The sequence below is a fragment of the Herpailurus yagouaroundi genome, unplaced genomic scaffold (genome assembly GCF_014898765.1).
Source record: "Herpailurus yagouaroundi ecotype Mexico unplaced genomic scaffold, PumYag 67700, whole genome shotgun sequence".
Lineage (NCBI taxonomy): Eukaryota > Metazoa > Chordata > Mammalia > Carnivora > Felidae > Herpailurus > Herpailurus yagouaroundi.
This window is the reverse complement of record NW_024420499.1, coordinates 5,219,748-5,234,747: the sequence shown is the minus strand read 5'-3', so window position 1 is coordinate 5,234,747 and position 15,000 is coordinate 5,219,748. Positions and strand designations below refer to the sequence as shown.

At 37.6% G+C, this 15,000-nt stretch overlaps 1 protein-coding gene across 2 annotated transcripts in view; it reads right to left on the bottom strand.

Annotated features, from left to right (window-relative positions):
- The window catches only part of ACSL4 (acyl-CoA synthetase long chain family member 4), a 56,343-nt gene extending 51,139 nt beyond the window's left edge, over positions 1–5,204 (bottom strand). The window contains exons 1-2 of one of the 2 annotated variants that reach the window (XM_040468453.1): positions 5,106–5,204; positions 1,285–1,335 (exon numbers count right to left, since the gene is read on the bottom strand). The gene's annotated coding sequence lies outside the window, so the exon portion shown is untranslated. The remainder of the gene's footprint in view (positions 1–1,284; positions 1,336–5,105) is intronic. The other variant, XM_040468455.1, reaches the window with a different exon arrangement.
- Positions 5,205–15,000: the final 9,796 nt, after the last annotated feature.

Below are 15,000 nucleotides of genomic sequence, written 5' to 3'. Positions count from 1 at the left end.
TCGGTCCACTTTAGCACTGAGCTGTACAAGAACATCAAGTCTTGAATTTCTTTACACTTGCAATTCAAAAATAGTGATTAGCACATGAAAACTACCAGTTCATCTGTTTCAAGTTTATAACCTATTATAATTAAAGCGATTCATAGAAAGACCAGAAATACAAGAGAGGCAGCATTGTATACAGGGTTTTGGTCCTGGTTCAGCAGCTTGCTGAACTGTAAGACCTGGAACAAATTAAATAACTTCTTGTCTGTTTCCTCATCTGTAAAATGAGAAAGCTGGGTTCTTATTTTAAGATATCACAGACCAGTAAGTTTTTGAAACAAAAAAAGGATGGTGAGAGAAATAACACAGCTGCCTTTTTTTTTTTTTTTTTTTTGGCCAGGTATGGACATTTAAAAAAAAAACAAAAGAAACAAACAAAAAAACCCTACCATTTGCTATCACCATCATTTCATAGAAGATAGAATGTATTTAATCCCCCAAATTAGATGGACAGATCTTATAATAACAAGTAATCGTGTAAATGGGAAGAGTTTAGCTTTAAGAAACAAATGGCCCATTGTCCTTACTCTCCTCACTTCACCGTGGACCAATAAAAACTCTTCACTGACCAGCATTTGTCTGAAAATCAATGTTTGGGAAATACTAGACTAGATAATTTTCAACGTCCAAGACTCAAACACTGTGATTCTAATTTAAGTGCTCTGTTGTATTTCTTTGATTCCATGCTATGGTCTAGAGTAGATGCTTCAGCGAAGGACAGGACTAATACTTACAACTCTGAAAATCAGGAATATATTTAAGTCAGTTTTGAGAAACAGTAACTGGAATAAGGTTTAATTTATTAGGGAGGATATATGCTACTACAGATCTATCTTCATCAGTAATAATGAACCTCATTACAGATAAGGAAATTGATGCAAAGGGAAGCAAGATACCTTGTCAAAGACACTCAACAGCCTGTAAGCCTCAAGAGTCAGAACTGGAACTCCAATCTGTGAGTCCATGTTTTGGTACCACTCAAGGAAAAAGATTTTACTTAGATTTCAATTATCACCTCCCCTTTTATAAATGAGTGATGATGGTCTAAATTTTACAAGGTGTACAGGGTGAAAAGTTTTCCCACTTTACTTTTCCAAATCCTGCCTTTTTAAGACAAACATTGGCAGGGTTTTTCCACTACAAAATGAGTCAAGACGCCTGTTAGTATGGTTAAAACTTAATTTTCTCCAAAAGCTGATAAAATTACAAAGTTAGAATTTTTAAAGAACAAATACTTACAGATTTCCTTTTTCTCTCAAGAAGAACACGTCTATCTTCTTTGATTTCAATCTGCAATAAAAGACAACACTTATGGCTACAATGACATGAGAAAAGAACTCCTTTAAAAAAAAACAAAACTCAAGTGCTGTTTTGCATTACCTGTGCACCTTAGCTCATGATGAGCCAGGTATCAAAGGAAAACCAAGAAATGACTAGAGATGATCTGGCTAGAAGTAATGCTATTAGAATCTCAGAAAAGTAATTGAGCCTGATTAAGAAACCGTAGTCAAAACTCTGTGGGGAAAAAATGGCAAGATTAACAAATGAGTGGAGGGGGTATCTGGGTGGCTCACTCGGTGAAGCATCCAGCTCTTGGTTTCAGATCAGATCATGATCTCGTGGTTCATGAGTTTGAGTCTGGGTGTCGAGCTCTGTGCTGACAGTGCGGAGCCTGCTTGGAATTCTCTCCCTCTCTCTCTCTCTCTCTATCTCTCTCTCTCTCTCTCTCTGCCCCTCTCCCACTCTCTCTCTCTCTCTCTCTCTCACACACACACACACACACACACACACACACACACACACACATACACACACACTCTCTCTCTCTCTCCTCTGTCTCTCAAAATTAATTTTAAAAACTTTACAAAAATGGGCAGAGGAACTGAATAGATATTTTTCCGAAGACATACACATGGCCAACAAGCACATGAAAAGGTGCTCAACATCATTCATCATCAGGGAAATGCAAATCAAAACCACAAAGAGCTATCACATCATACCTGTCAGAATGGCTATCATCAAAAAGACAAGAGATAACAAGCGTTAGATGTGGAGACAAGAGGATGTGGAGAAAAGGGAAGCTTTGTGCACTGTTAGTGGGAATGTAAATTTGCACAGCCACTATGGAAAACAGTATGGATGTTGCATAAAAAGTTAAAAACACAACAATCCTATGATTCAGCAGTCCCACTTCTGGGTATATGTCCCAAGGAAATGAAAACAGGATAGCAAAAAGATATCTGCACTCCCATGTTTACCGCAGCATTATTCACAATGGCCGAGATATGGAAATAACCCAGGTGTCCGGCCAGTGGATGAATGGATAAAGATGTGGTGTGTGCATACATACAATGGAATATATTCAGCCATGATAAAGAAGGAAAGCCTGCCATTTGCAATGACCTGGATGGACCTTGAGGACATTATGCTTAGTGAGATAAGCCAGGCAGAGAAAGACACATGTTGCATGATGTCACTCATATGTGGAATCTAAAAATTCCACGCCTAGGAACAGCGTATAATGGTGGTTATCAGGAGTTGGTAAGGGGGTAGGGGAGACTGGCGAGGTGTTGTTAAAGGGTAAAAATTTGCAAACAGAAAATGAGTAAGTTCTGGAGATCTAATACACAACATAGTGATCATAGCCAACAAGACTGTGTCATACACTTCCAAACTTCAAAGAAACTAGATCTTAAATGTTCTCACCACCAAAAAGAAATGATAATTATGTGATGCAATAGAGGTGTCAGCTATAACTACAGTGGTAATCATAACAATATATAAATGTATCAAATCAACACGTACGCCCCGCACAATGTTATATGTCAATTGTATCTCAATAAAAAATTTTAAAGTAAAATAAAAAGAAAATGGCAAGAAGCAGGATTCATGCTCTTAACAGTTTTATTTGTACTTCTTATTCCCCCCCCCCCATCTCCCAAACAGGACAGGAGCCAAGTTCAGAGACAGAGACAAAGTGTGACCACAGAAAACTAGTCAATCTACCTAGATATCCCCACCCCCAAGTGCCTGCAGGCACCTAGCGATTTCCCCATAAAAACCCACAATGAATAATTTCCTTTAAACAGCAAAAGGTGGGGCGCCTGGGTGGCGCAGTCGGTTAAGCGTCCGACTTCAGCCAGGTCACGATCTCGCGGTCCGTGAGTTCGAGCCCCGCATCGGGCTCTGGGCTGATGGCTCAGAGCCTGGAGCCTGTTTCCGATTCTGTGTCTCCCTCTCTCTCTGCCCCTCCGCTGTTCATGCTCTGTCTCTCTCTGTCCCAAAAATAAATAAACGTTGAAAAAAAAAAATTTAAACAGCAAAAGGTTCTTTCCAAATTAAAATAAAGCCCTGGTCTAGGTAAAACCTACAGATATTTTCATCTTTCCTCAGTGAATATACAGATCAGTTTCATGATGTTCTTTCTTCAAGATGGATATGCCATGAAGATTTAGGGTCAGTTTGCAGCTGAAGATTAACATATTTTGTACAACACAGGAGACAAGGACTTACCATCTGAATACTCAGAATGGTAAAATAAGGTCCTTCAGTGATTTGACATTGCTTACTTATTGCACATTTCAACACTACTGGGGTATCCTAGGCACGATTATAATTTTGAAGAAGAAATGAGCTCTTATTTCCACGCAGTAGTACTTAAGCAGGACTTACTTAAGCAGGACTAAGAGAAGAACCCTTCAAAAAAATGTTGGCGGGGGGGACCTGGCTGGCTCAGTCGGTTAAGCATCTAACTTCAGCTCAGGTCATGTTGTTGTGGTTCGTGGGTTCAAGCTGTGCTGACAAGTCAGAGCTTGGAGCCTGCTTCAGATTCTGGGTTTGCCTCTCTCTCTGCCCCTCCCCCACTCATGCTCTGACTCTTCCTGTCTCTCACAAAATGAATAAACATTAAAAAAATTTTTTTTAACTCTAGATGCCCCAATGGAAGTCACAAACACCCTTGGGCCTAATCACCACACTAACAAGCTGGTATTAACTCAGGTCACTTTCTCCTTTGCTACCATCAGAGAACAATGAAGGGAAGGATGATATATACCAGGACCTATCAGTAACAGAGCATGCCTTTTGTTTGATAGAACTACTTTTCCAATGCAAGTGAATATCCACAATCTACTTTTGGGGAGAGGGTGCTGGGGACAGTGTTCAGTACATGTGTGAACACAGATGGTTAAGACTACTTACAAACAGAAGGCATGCTACTTAACATTTTCTTATTTTTCTCCCACAGGGCTAACGTTTGATATCAACACAAGTAAAGTAAATCTCCGCATATACATATTAAAGTCCACAAAGCTCAGAAAGAGAATTATGGGGAGGGAAAACTTCCTATTTCTATATACAAATGGAGAGATTTCACCCACAGATTAATTCAGGTAACTGATAAATGACAAAGACTAACCTTGTATAAAATCACTGAAAGACCTATGGGTGGCAGGGGGAGATACATTTCCAGTCTCATAGCCCTCCATCAATCGGGCAAGACAAAGCAACTCTAAGAGGTTCTTGAATATAAAAGATAGACTTTACCGCCTATAACTTTAATGGACATTTCTTTCATCACACAAAAAAAGCAACAGCTGCCCAGCAGATAAAAGGGAACTAAATCACATTTCCTAACATAGCCTAATTTTTTCTGTACAACAGAAAACCTGACCCTGAACTTAACCTCTCTCCTAGCCTCCCCCCTACAAAAATAGCATCCCATTATTAAAATAAATTGAAGAGATAATTTCATATAAAAGGACTAAGCAGATTGTCACCATGCAGACTCTATTTACAAAGGACTCTGACTAGGAATGATCTAGCAGAAATTAGAATGCAAAGTTTGAACATACTTTTCAGTTCACATGTACACTCAAGTTTTTGTAACACAAGGAAGTTGGAAATCCTTCACAAGGCAAACTTTTAACAGAATACAGCATATAATATAGTTTATTTCCACTTAATGATCACCTGGTGAATGGAAAAAGAGAGAATACAGCTTCTAGAGTTTATCGTCTTTCAATTAGGCAATGAGGCAGCCCTGAGAAAACCTTACTCACCGAATACCATGCAGCAAAACTGTGTCCATGCGGCTAATAGGACAGTGATTAAGGAAAAAGCAATACAAATACAAGGCAGTGCTGTTCAACTTCAGACAACCCTCATCTTTTGAGGCAGGCTTAAAAATAAACCATTAATGTGTTTAGTTTTTGCCCTCTTGCAAATAAGTTAGTCTGTTAGCCAGCATTTTGAGAACATTCTTCTAGAAGTAAAGTCAATACTGAACTTGTGATAACACCTGCTGTAAATGTTTAAACCATAAGGAATCTTCCTCCTATAATTGATGTCTCAAGGACCCCTCTTAGTAAGTTTAAAAGAGAATGTTTCAGAAAACAGTGGAAAATATTAACAAAGTTCTGAGCACTTGGTGTTCAAATCTAAAAGTAAATTCTGGTGAGTCCCTTATAAAACAATGTTCTAAGCAATGGTCTTGCTTCAGATAAATACATGTAAGCCACATATTAACAAGTGCTAGTGAATGAAAACTGCCATACTAGAATACAGTTCAAAGGTTAGAAATGTTGAAATCAAGAAACAACACAGATACAAAACAGTACATATAACTCCATTATATACACATATTTGAGTGGGTAGATATTCATAGAAAAATTAGTAAGATATGTACCAAATATTAATGCTAGCTAGCTATTGCTGTGTGGTAGGATTACAGGTGAGTTCTATGTTTTAATATTTTCATATATATTCTTTGTGCTGATTTAATAGCTTCCAAAATTCCCGTAAATGTTGTTTATTTCAAAAATGATTTTTATTTTTAATTTTTTTTTCAACAGTTATTTATTTTTGGGACAGAGAGAGACAGAGCATGAATGGGGGAGGGGCAGAGAGAGAGGGAGACACAGAATCGGAAACAGGCTCCAGGCTCTGAGCCATCAGCCCAGAGCCTGACGCGGGGCTCGAACTCACGGACCGCGAGATCGTGACCTGGCTGAAGTCGGACGCTTAACCGACTGCGCCACCCAGGCGCCCCTCAAAAATGATTTTTAAAGAGTCATAAAGGAAAAAGAAAATGACATTTTTTTAAACGTTTATTTATTTTTGAGACAGAGAGAGACAGAGCATGAACGGGGGAGGGTCAGAGAGAGAGGCAGACACAGAATCTGAAACAGGCTCCAGGCTCTGAGCTGTCAGCCCAGAGTCCAACGCGGGGCTCGAACTCACGGACCTCGAGATTATGACCTGAGCCGAAGTTGGATGCCCAACCGACTGAGCCACCCAGGCGCCCGGAAAATGACATTTAAAACAGGCCTACATGACTATCATAAGTCAATCAAACTACTAGAGAGCACTGCTCAAAATCTAAGCTACAGGACAATCTTTTCTTTTCCCTTTAAGAATATATTTGAGTATGAGTGGTCCAAGAATCTTAAATGTTTCATAGGATCATAGGTCACTTGATTCATAAACAACTAAAACGTATTAAACAAATGTTATAACCTAAATAAAACGACCCAAAATTTATCATGTAATAGTGTAAAGAGTATGTAGATAATTCCAGACTGTCACAGACTAGAATGTTGCTTCATGGAAAAGTTATGTAACCTAAAACAAAATGTGTTTTAAAAATATTCATGATATCTCAATAAAGAGGTTTAAAAACCTCAAACATTACAAAATATAAAATACAAAGTAAAAGCATATTTTTTATTCAATCTTGTAGCAGTAAGAGCTTTTAATAGTATGGTGGGTACCCTTGGAGACATTTTTGTAAGCATATTCTAATACACTCACACATGCACAGCTTTTCAGCAAAAACTGAATCATACTATCTATACAGTGTGCAACTTTGTGAGTTCAAGCCCCACATCTGGCTCTGTGCTGACAGCACAGAGCCTCCTTGGGATTTTCTCTCTCTCCCTCTCTCCCTGCCCCTCCTCTGCTCTCTTACCCTATCTCTCTCAAAATAAATAAACTTTTTAAAAAAAGATGGAGACATACCAAAGGAACACAGGGGCCAACCCAAAAGAGCTCCCAATGGTCAAATCTGGGACAATTTGAACAAATAATGATAGTGTTAGCCTAAATCCCAAAGAATAAAATAAATATCCATGAGGGCGTACGAATAAAAATAAATGATTGAATAAATAAGTACACAAGGGAGAAGGAACAAATATTCCTTATACAAAAATTCTAATTAACAAATGTGGAAGAAATAAAGGAAATAGAAAACCTGGTGAGTGAAAGTTTTAAAGTTAAAACTGGTCTCAAAGTATTATCCCCAAATATGTATTAATACAATATAATAAAGTTGAAGCATTTATAACATTTATTAACTACAAAGAGAAAAACTATAACTTTACTGTAGAGAAACACAATTGACATCACCTTAACTAGGTGATCAAGGTTACCATCACTGATAATAGGGCACATCGACACCACATACCCCTGACAGGACGCACTTAGAAGGAGACAACATTGCTTCTGTGGTATTCTTGCCCAAATTACATCATCTCAATCTAACCAAGAAAAAAAATTAGGTAAACCCAAATTAGGGACATTCTACAAAGTAACCAGTATTCCTCAAAGCTGTCAAGGTCGTAAAAGACAAAGACTGAGGAACTGTCATGGATTGGAACAAACTAAGGAGAGCTAGAGTCTTATGCTAAATGAAATAAGTCAGAGAATGACAAATACCATGTGATTTCACTCATATGTGGAACTTAACAAACAAGCAAAGAGAAAAAATGAGAGAGAGAGAGAGAGAGAGAGAGAGAGAGAGAGAGAGAGGAACCAAGAAACAGATTCTTAACTATAGAGAACCATCTGATGGTTACCAGAGGGGAGGTGGATGGGGGGCTGAGTGAAATAGACGATGGGGATTGAGGTGGGCACTTGTGATGAGCACAGGGTGATGAATAGAAGTGTTAAATTACTATATTATATATATGAAACTAATATAACACTGTAATCCTACTGGAATTGAAATTAAAAACTTAAAGTTAAAAAAAATGGAAGAGACTAAAGAGATACAGCAACTATATGAGAACCTAGATTGGATCCAGGAACAGAAAAAAGATGTTACCGGAAACACCGATGAAATTTAAACAAAGTCTGTAGTTTAGTTAATAGTATTATACCAATATTAATTTCTTAGTTTTAATTAATTGTACTATAATTACATAAAATGTTACCACTAGGGGGAGCTAGGTGAAGGATTCACGGAAATGATGAACTAGGTTTTGCAACTCTTTTGTAAAAGTTTAAAATTTATTCCCCTCAAAAAATTTTAATGCTCTATAAAATAGAATACATCATTTCACATTCCCACCAGGAATGTGTTAATATGCCCATTTCTCCACATCCCCTCCAACACTGCATTGAATTCTGTTCAACAGGCACCAAAAACACTTTTTTGATATTTTTCAATGGATGTATTAAATTATTTACAGTAGTCACTATATCTGAATTTCTTATATGAATGAATATGAATCAAATCCTTTGTCCATTTTTTCCACTTGATTATTCATTTTTTCTTAGTGATTCATAAGAAACCTTCATATATTAAGGAAATAAAGCCTTTGTCTGCAGTATTCTTCCCAATATAGTTTTTCTGCTGTTTTGGGTGCTTAGGGCCAAATATTGGTTCTCAAGTTTTAATAACACATATTGGTAGTCTCATTTGTGGCTTCTGGGTTGTTTTTCCACTTCAAGATTATAAAAATTATTTCCTCATAGTTCCTAAAAGTGTGATTGCCAAGTCAAAGGCAGATTGAGGGGGTAGGAAGGGTGGGAAAGGAAACTATTAATATATAATAAAAAATTATTTTCCAGAAAGGCTGTACCTATTTATATTTCCATCAGCAGCATTAAATATTTTACTATGAAATAATTTTTAATAGGAAAAATATCTGCCTTACTATTCTACCCAAAAGAAACCATTTATCAACTTGAAAAAATATATATCATATTCATATCCTCTGGAATTCTCCTGTGTCATAGACTTCATTCATGTCCTTTTTTCTACCCAGAATTTTGCTCAAAAGCCACCTTTTCTGGGATATCTTCACTGATACCTTGAGCTAACATTTCTTGCCTTCTTTTGAACTTCTACAGCTTTTCTCCAACAGCTTGAAACTTCTAACATTTTTAAAAAATGTTTATTTATTTTTGAGAGAGAGAAAGAGGGACAGAGACAGAGCTCGAACAGAGGAGGCAGAGAGAGAGAGGGAGACACAGAATCCGCAGCAGGCTCCAGGCTCTGAGCTGTCAGCACAGAGCCCGACGCGGGGCTCGAACCCATGAACCGTGAGATCATGCCCTGAGCTGAAGCCAGACGCTTAACCTACTGAGCCACCCAGGCGCCCCAACAGCTTGAAACTTCTATTACATTACCTTGTATTATTTATGAATTTGCCTTAATCACTTATCTAAACAGTAAGCTCATTCAGGGCAAGGCCTGCGTCTTACTACCTCTGTATCCCACCTTGGCTTGAAAATAGCATCAAATACTTGTTGGAATGGACAAAATAAATAATCTAACACTTGTCAGAGAATATAGCTGGTTTAAGTCATTATTTTTTTCCCTTCACAATTCATATCAGCCTTCACTTTATTTGTAACTATTTTTTTCATTAATGAAGTATGGTTGACAAAATGTTCTATTGGTTTCAGGTGTGCAACATAGTGGTTTGACATTTCTATACTATACTTAAGCTAGAATTTCTGTTTACATTTTCATCTTTGGCAGATATTTGGTAACAAAAAACTACCATTACATTTTAGAATGATTATAATCACTTTTAGCCAAACAGAAAGTCCTTTGTTCTACTCCTAACTCAAAAATTATTCTTGTCAGTACCGGGAAGAACATATCACCCGTATATCCATGACAACAATGGATACTTCTTCACATAGTTAAATCTGCAGTATTCTGGGGTAGTTTCTTTGTTGTACTTTCTCAGTTTTGAAGCAATGCTTATTTATGCTACACCCATTGCCTTTACCCAAGCTCAAAGACAGAGTCTAGTTTCAATGCCAAGAGAAATACTCCAACTCTAGAATTATGTTACCACCCATTTTGGTATACAAATTCTCCCCGTATAATTAGTATCTTTACACACACACATACATTTTGTCTTACCATTAGTATGATAAACTTTATACACATGCGCATGCACACACACACATCTATGTAAACTCTGTGTGTGTGTGTGTGTGTGTGTGTGTGTATAAAAATAACAAGTACCTGAACTACAATATAGGTACTAGACTTCATCTGGAACAGAAAAATAAACTAGATGTATATAAATTCCACTCCTTACTTATAAAGTTACAGATTTTTCAGAGCCAAAATAGGCATTAAAATGAGAGTAGTGAACTAGTCTCTAAAATGATTCTCTTCTCGGGGCACCTGGGTGGCTCAGTCAGCTAAGCATGCGACTTTGGCTCAGGTCATGATCTTGAGGTCTGTGGGTTTGAGCCCCATGTCGGGATCGCTGCTGTCAGTGCAGAGCCTGCTTCATATCCCGTCTTCCTCTCTTTCTCTGTCCCTCCCCTGCTTACGCTATCGAAAACAAAAACAAAAACAAAAAACAAATAAACATTAAAAATATGTACATTAAAAAAATTCTCTTCTCTCTCTTCTCCAAATGACCATAGGAGCTAAAATAAAGTCTACTTTCTAGAACATTAGGAAAGCATCTTATGTGCTTCCCTATGCAGGAGAATTAAGAATTTCTTTCTCATCAGTATTGATTATTCTTTACTCTTAAGATGAATGTGAGAATATTAGAACACAGGGGCGCCTGGCTCAATCAGAAAGGCATGTAACGATCTCAGGATCATGAGTTCAAGCCCCACATTGGGTGTAGAGATTACAAAAATAAATAAATAAACTTTAAAAAAAGAATATTAGAGAACAAAAAAGTTCCAATCCTTTCTGCTACCTAGGATTAAATTAACAACAGCATCAAGAGGGAAAAACACATCTTACTTAAAAGTTCTCAATACTCAATTGCATTTAAATAAGAATTTCTTTAAGTAACAAACACCAAAAAATCCTTGTAAGGTCTGCCTAAACATATAGCTTCGCTATTATGAAACACCAATAGGGGAAAAAATGTTTTAACACATGAAAATTGCTGTCGCACTGGTAATTCTTGACTTGGGACCAACAATGTTATAACACTGATTTTTTAAACATTTTGGCCAAATAGATTGCATCATATCAAAAATTGAACATACCAAATCCCTTCCTTCCAAGTTTATTTAAGAAATGTTTTGATACACAGATGGTTCTGGATTTATAAGGCTTTCATTAAAATACTAAAGACCCAGGGGCGCCTGGGTGGCGCAGTCGGTTAAGAGTCTGACTCTTGATCTCAGCTCGGGTTATGATCTCACAGTTCGTGGGTGCAGGCCCCCCATCGGGCTCTGTGGAGCCTGCTTGGGATTCTCTCTCTCTCCCCGTCTCTCTCTGCCCCTCCCCTGCTCTCTCTCTCAAAATAAATAAACTTAAAAAATTTTTATAAAAAAAAAATACTAGAGACCTGAACAATACTTGAATGCAGCGCTTGTTACTCTAAGTGATTCTCACCAGAAAGTACTCCAGTATAACAATTCAAACTTTCCAAAACTTCATGTAATTTTTTCCAGAAGTTACATTTGTTTTTAAAGACAACAAAAGCATGAGTCTTAATAAACAGTATGCACACAAAGGGTAAGTCATAAACGATAAGCACTCATGGAGCAATAATTTTAGGAGGAAAAAACCTAGCACTTTCCTCTAAAGTTGAGATTGATAAACTACTTGAGGAAGGAAAAAAATATATATTTTCAGAAACACAGACTCTTGGAGCTAAAATACAGTCTGTTTTGATGGTTCTCAAAGTATCCAGGGCCACCAACTCCTTGCACTACTAACTGTTGATATTATATACCCACTTTCATTTCACCAGGAATAATTTTTATTTACTAGAACAGCAATGTGTGGAAGTTCCATCAGAAGGAGTGCCAATTAAGAATAAAGAAAGTACTCAGTGCTGCCAAATATATACAAAAAGGCACTTTATATACTGTTGACACAAGCATAAATTGGTACAAGCTTTACAGAAAGCAATTTGGAAATATGCCTCTTACATCATACTCCCAACCTAGTTATTTCACTTTCTACTTCTAGGAATATCCTAAGGAATTAATCAGAGGTGCACACACACAAAAACGTAGACAACACTCATCACTGTTATAAAAAGAACTGAAAAACAAAGAACTAATTGCAAATGCCCAAATGGATGGATATTGGTAAAATAACGATGCATCAATATAATTAAATACCACACACTCATCAAATGCAGCACTGCCAAAGCGTATTTAAGGATATATTCAAGATATATACAGTTTCATTGGCTTAAGAGGAAACTTGAACAATATCAACCTCTTCAAACGGTATGCAGAGTACAAGCTGAAATGTTAACCCCACCCCCCCCCCGAGGTTGTAGAATTATCAGTGATTTTTAGTTTTATCCTTATATTTTTCCTACCCTTTCTAAAACTTCTGCAGTGAACATATTAGTGTCATCATTTAATAAATAAGGAGAGAATAGAGCACTAGTCTTTCAATTAATTCTAGTGTGCATCTGTGTTTGTGTGTGTTGGGAAGTGACAATGAATAGGGCCCCTAAGGCATTTGGTGCTACTCAAGTGGGGAAGTGACACTGTAAAAGGATCCAAAAGTTGACTTCAACTGTGCTACCGAAAGATTAGACACTTGTTTCTAAACTACCTAGACTCAAAATAAAAGAAACTTCTTTTGCTCATGCAACATAATCAACAAAGCAGAATAAAGTTCCTTTTTTCTTGCTATAACTACAATGTTAAATGTTCCCTAAAGCTAACTGTCCTCGTGGTCCCCTATGCCAAAATGTGACTAACAACCATTGACGACTACTGGCAAGTGAATGCACGATATCAAAAAAGCAGACAATCCTAAAGGGTTCCACACAGAATGAAATACAAGTAACTTCTCAAAAGCCCAGGGTTCCACTCGCTTATCCTATTAAAATAAGCAGGAACTCAAATGCCAGAGGATATCTGCGTAAGATTTAATAGACACCCCATCATACTTGCCAACTCTTCTGCTCTCATAAAGGAAAAGGGTTTTTGTCTGACCAGCATCAGCCCTCTAGGGGAAATCAAGGCCTTCTCTCCGAAAAGGTATCACAAGCAAAAGGCACCAAGTGGGGATCACCTCGTTGCCTTCCACTCAGGGGCTAAGAAGGATTTTGAAGCAAGGGCACTTCAGAACTGAAGTCTCCATCAGTATCCAGTTGTTTACAGCCTCAACTCTGGGACCAACTTCTCTGAACTTCAGAGTGTATCATCTTACCTAAGACTGACTTGCTTTAGACATTCCAATCAACTGTGATATCACATTACAAACGTGTACTCACTTCAAAAAGAAGCAGGCAGAAAAGGCTGAATCATCTCTTTCCCTCAGTTTTCATTTCAAAATGTTTCGGGTAACAGTAAAGTATCATTAAGTAATCTCACTTCCTGTAAGGCCCAGACGGCTAGGAGTGTGTCCTGCAATAATCTCGAAAGGGCCTAGCAGCAGAGTCCACAATACTAAACACTATCATAAGAGTACAGCTGATACACATACGATTGCACTGCAACATATAATAATATATCTACTTGAAAATTAATGTTTTTACTGTAAAGTCAAGGGAAAACGATCTGTGGCTGCTGGTTAACTCAACTGGGTTGACCCAGTGCTCCTGAAGCTAAGCCCACAAATTTGATGCTTATGTGAACAGGTTCAAATGATGGTGGTCGCACTTGCCAGTCTGCCAGAGTCTGTCCCCTGGTTTACCTGTTGGCCCAGTGTAATTATTGTCAGAATCCTCACCCGTTTTTTGGCAAAAACATTCCTAGTGGTGACTCTAGTGATAACTCTAACTCTGGCCCCACAAAAGAACAAGGCAAGAATATATGCTACATCTGCAAAAGCCAACCTTCACTAGTGGAGAGAAATACAGACTCCTGATTAAATCCACTGTCACATACAAAAGGGCAGGTAAATGAAAGTACCAGCTTTGTGCCATTATGCATACATATGCATACACACATGCACAATTCTTTATCCCCAGTGTTTCAACAATGTAAAATTATGACAATCTCAGTTTACATACAATGCAATATTTATAATCCAACTTCTGAAATCTAGATTAAAACCTTAATTGATAGGGGCGCCTAGGTGGCTCAGTCAGTTGGTTTAGCATCCAACTTGGAGTCAGGTCATGATCTCATGGTTCGTGAGTTCGAGCCCCACGTTGGGCTCTGTGCTGACAGCTCGGAGCCTGGAGCCTGCTTCAGATTCTGTGTCTCCCTCTCTCTGCCCCCTTCCCCGCTCAGTCTCTCTCTCTCTCAAAAATAGACAACATTAAAAAAAAATTTTAAACCTTAATTGATAAATTCAAACCGAAGTATTCAATTCCTCATCTTACAAAACACATGCTTATATTTTAAGTACATAAAAGGATAAATCACAACCACTATAAGATCTCTCCATTTATAGGTTCTTAATTTATGACTTTTAAAGACTATAGTCCTATTTAAAAAGTTGTGTTTACCCTTTAACTAACTTTAAAAGTCAGAGGAAAGGATATTGCCAAATTAACTGTAGCAATCAAGCAAATATTCCAGCCTTGCAGGGATACATATTTTATTACTCATTCTTTTTTACAAAAAAAAAAAAAAAAAAAAACCAAGTAATTATAACTTCCCATCAATGATTCTCTGGAAAATACAGCGTAGCAACCTTAGAGCTGCATATCAAATGAAGTACTTGGTTCCCAATCAATGGTAAAAGACCAAAGCAAGCCGGAGAGTTTCTGGGCTAACCCAGATGCTGTAAGCTTAAAGAATTTTTCACATGTT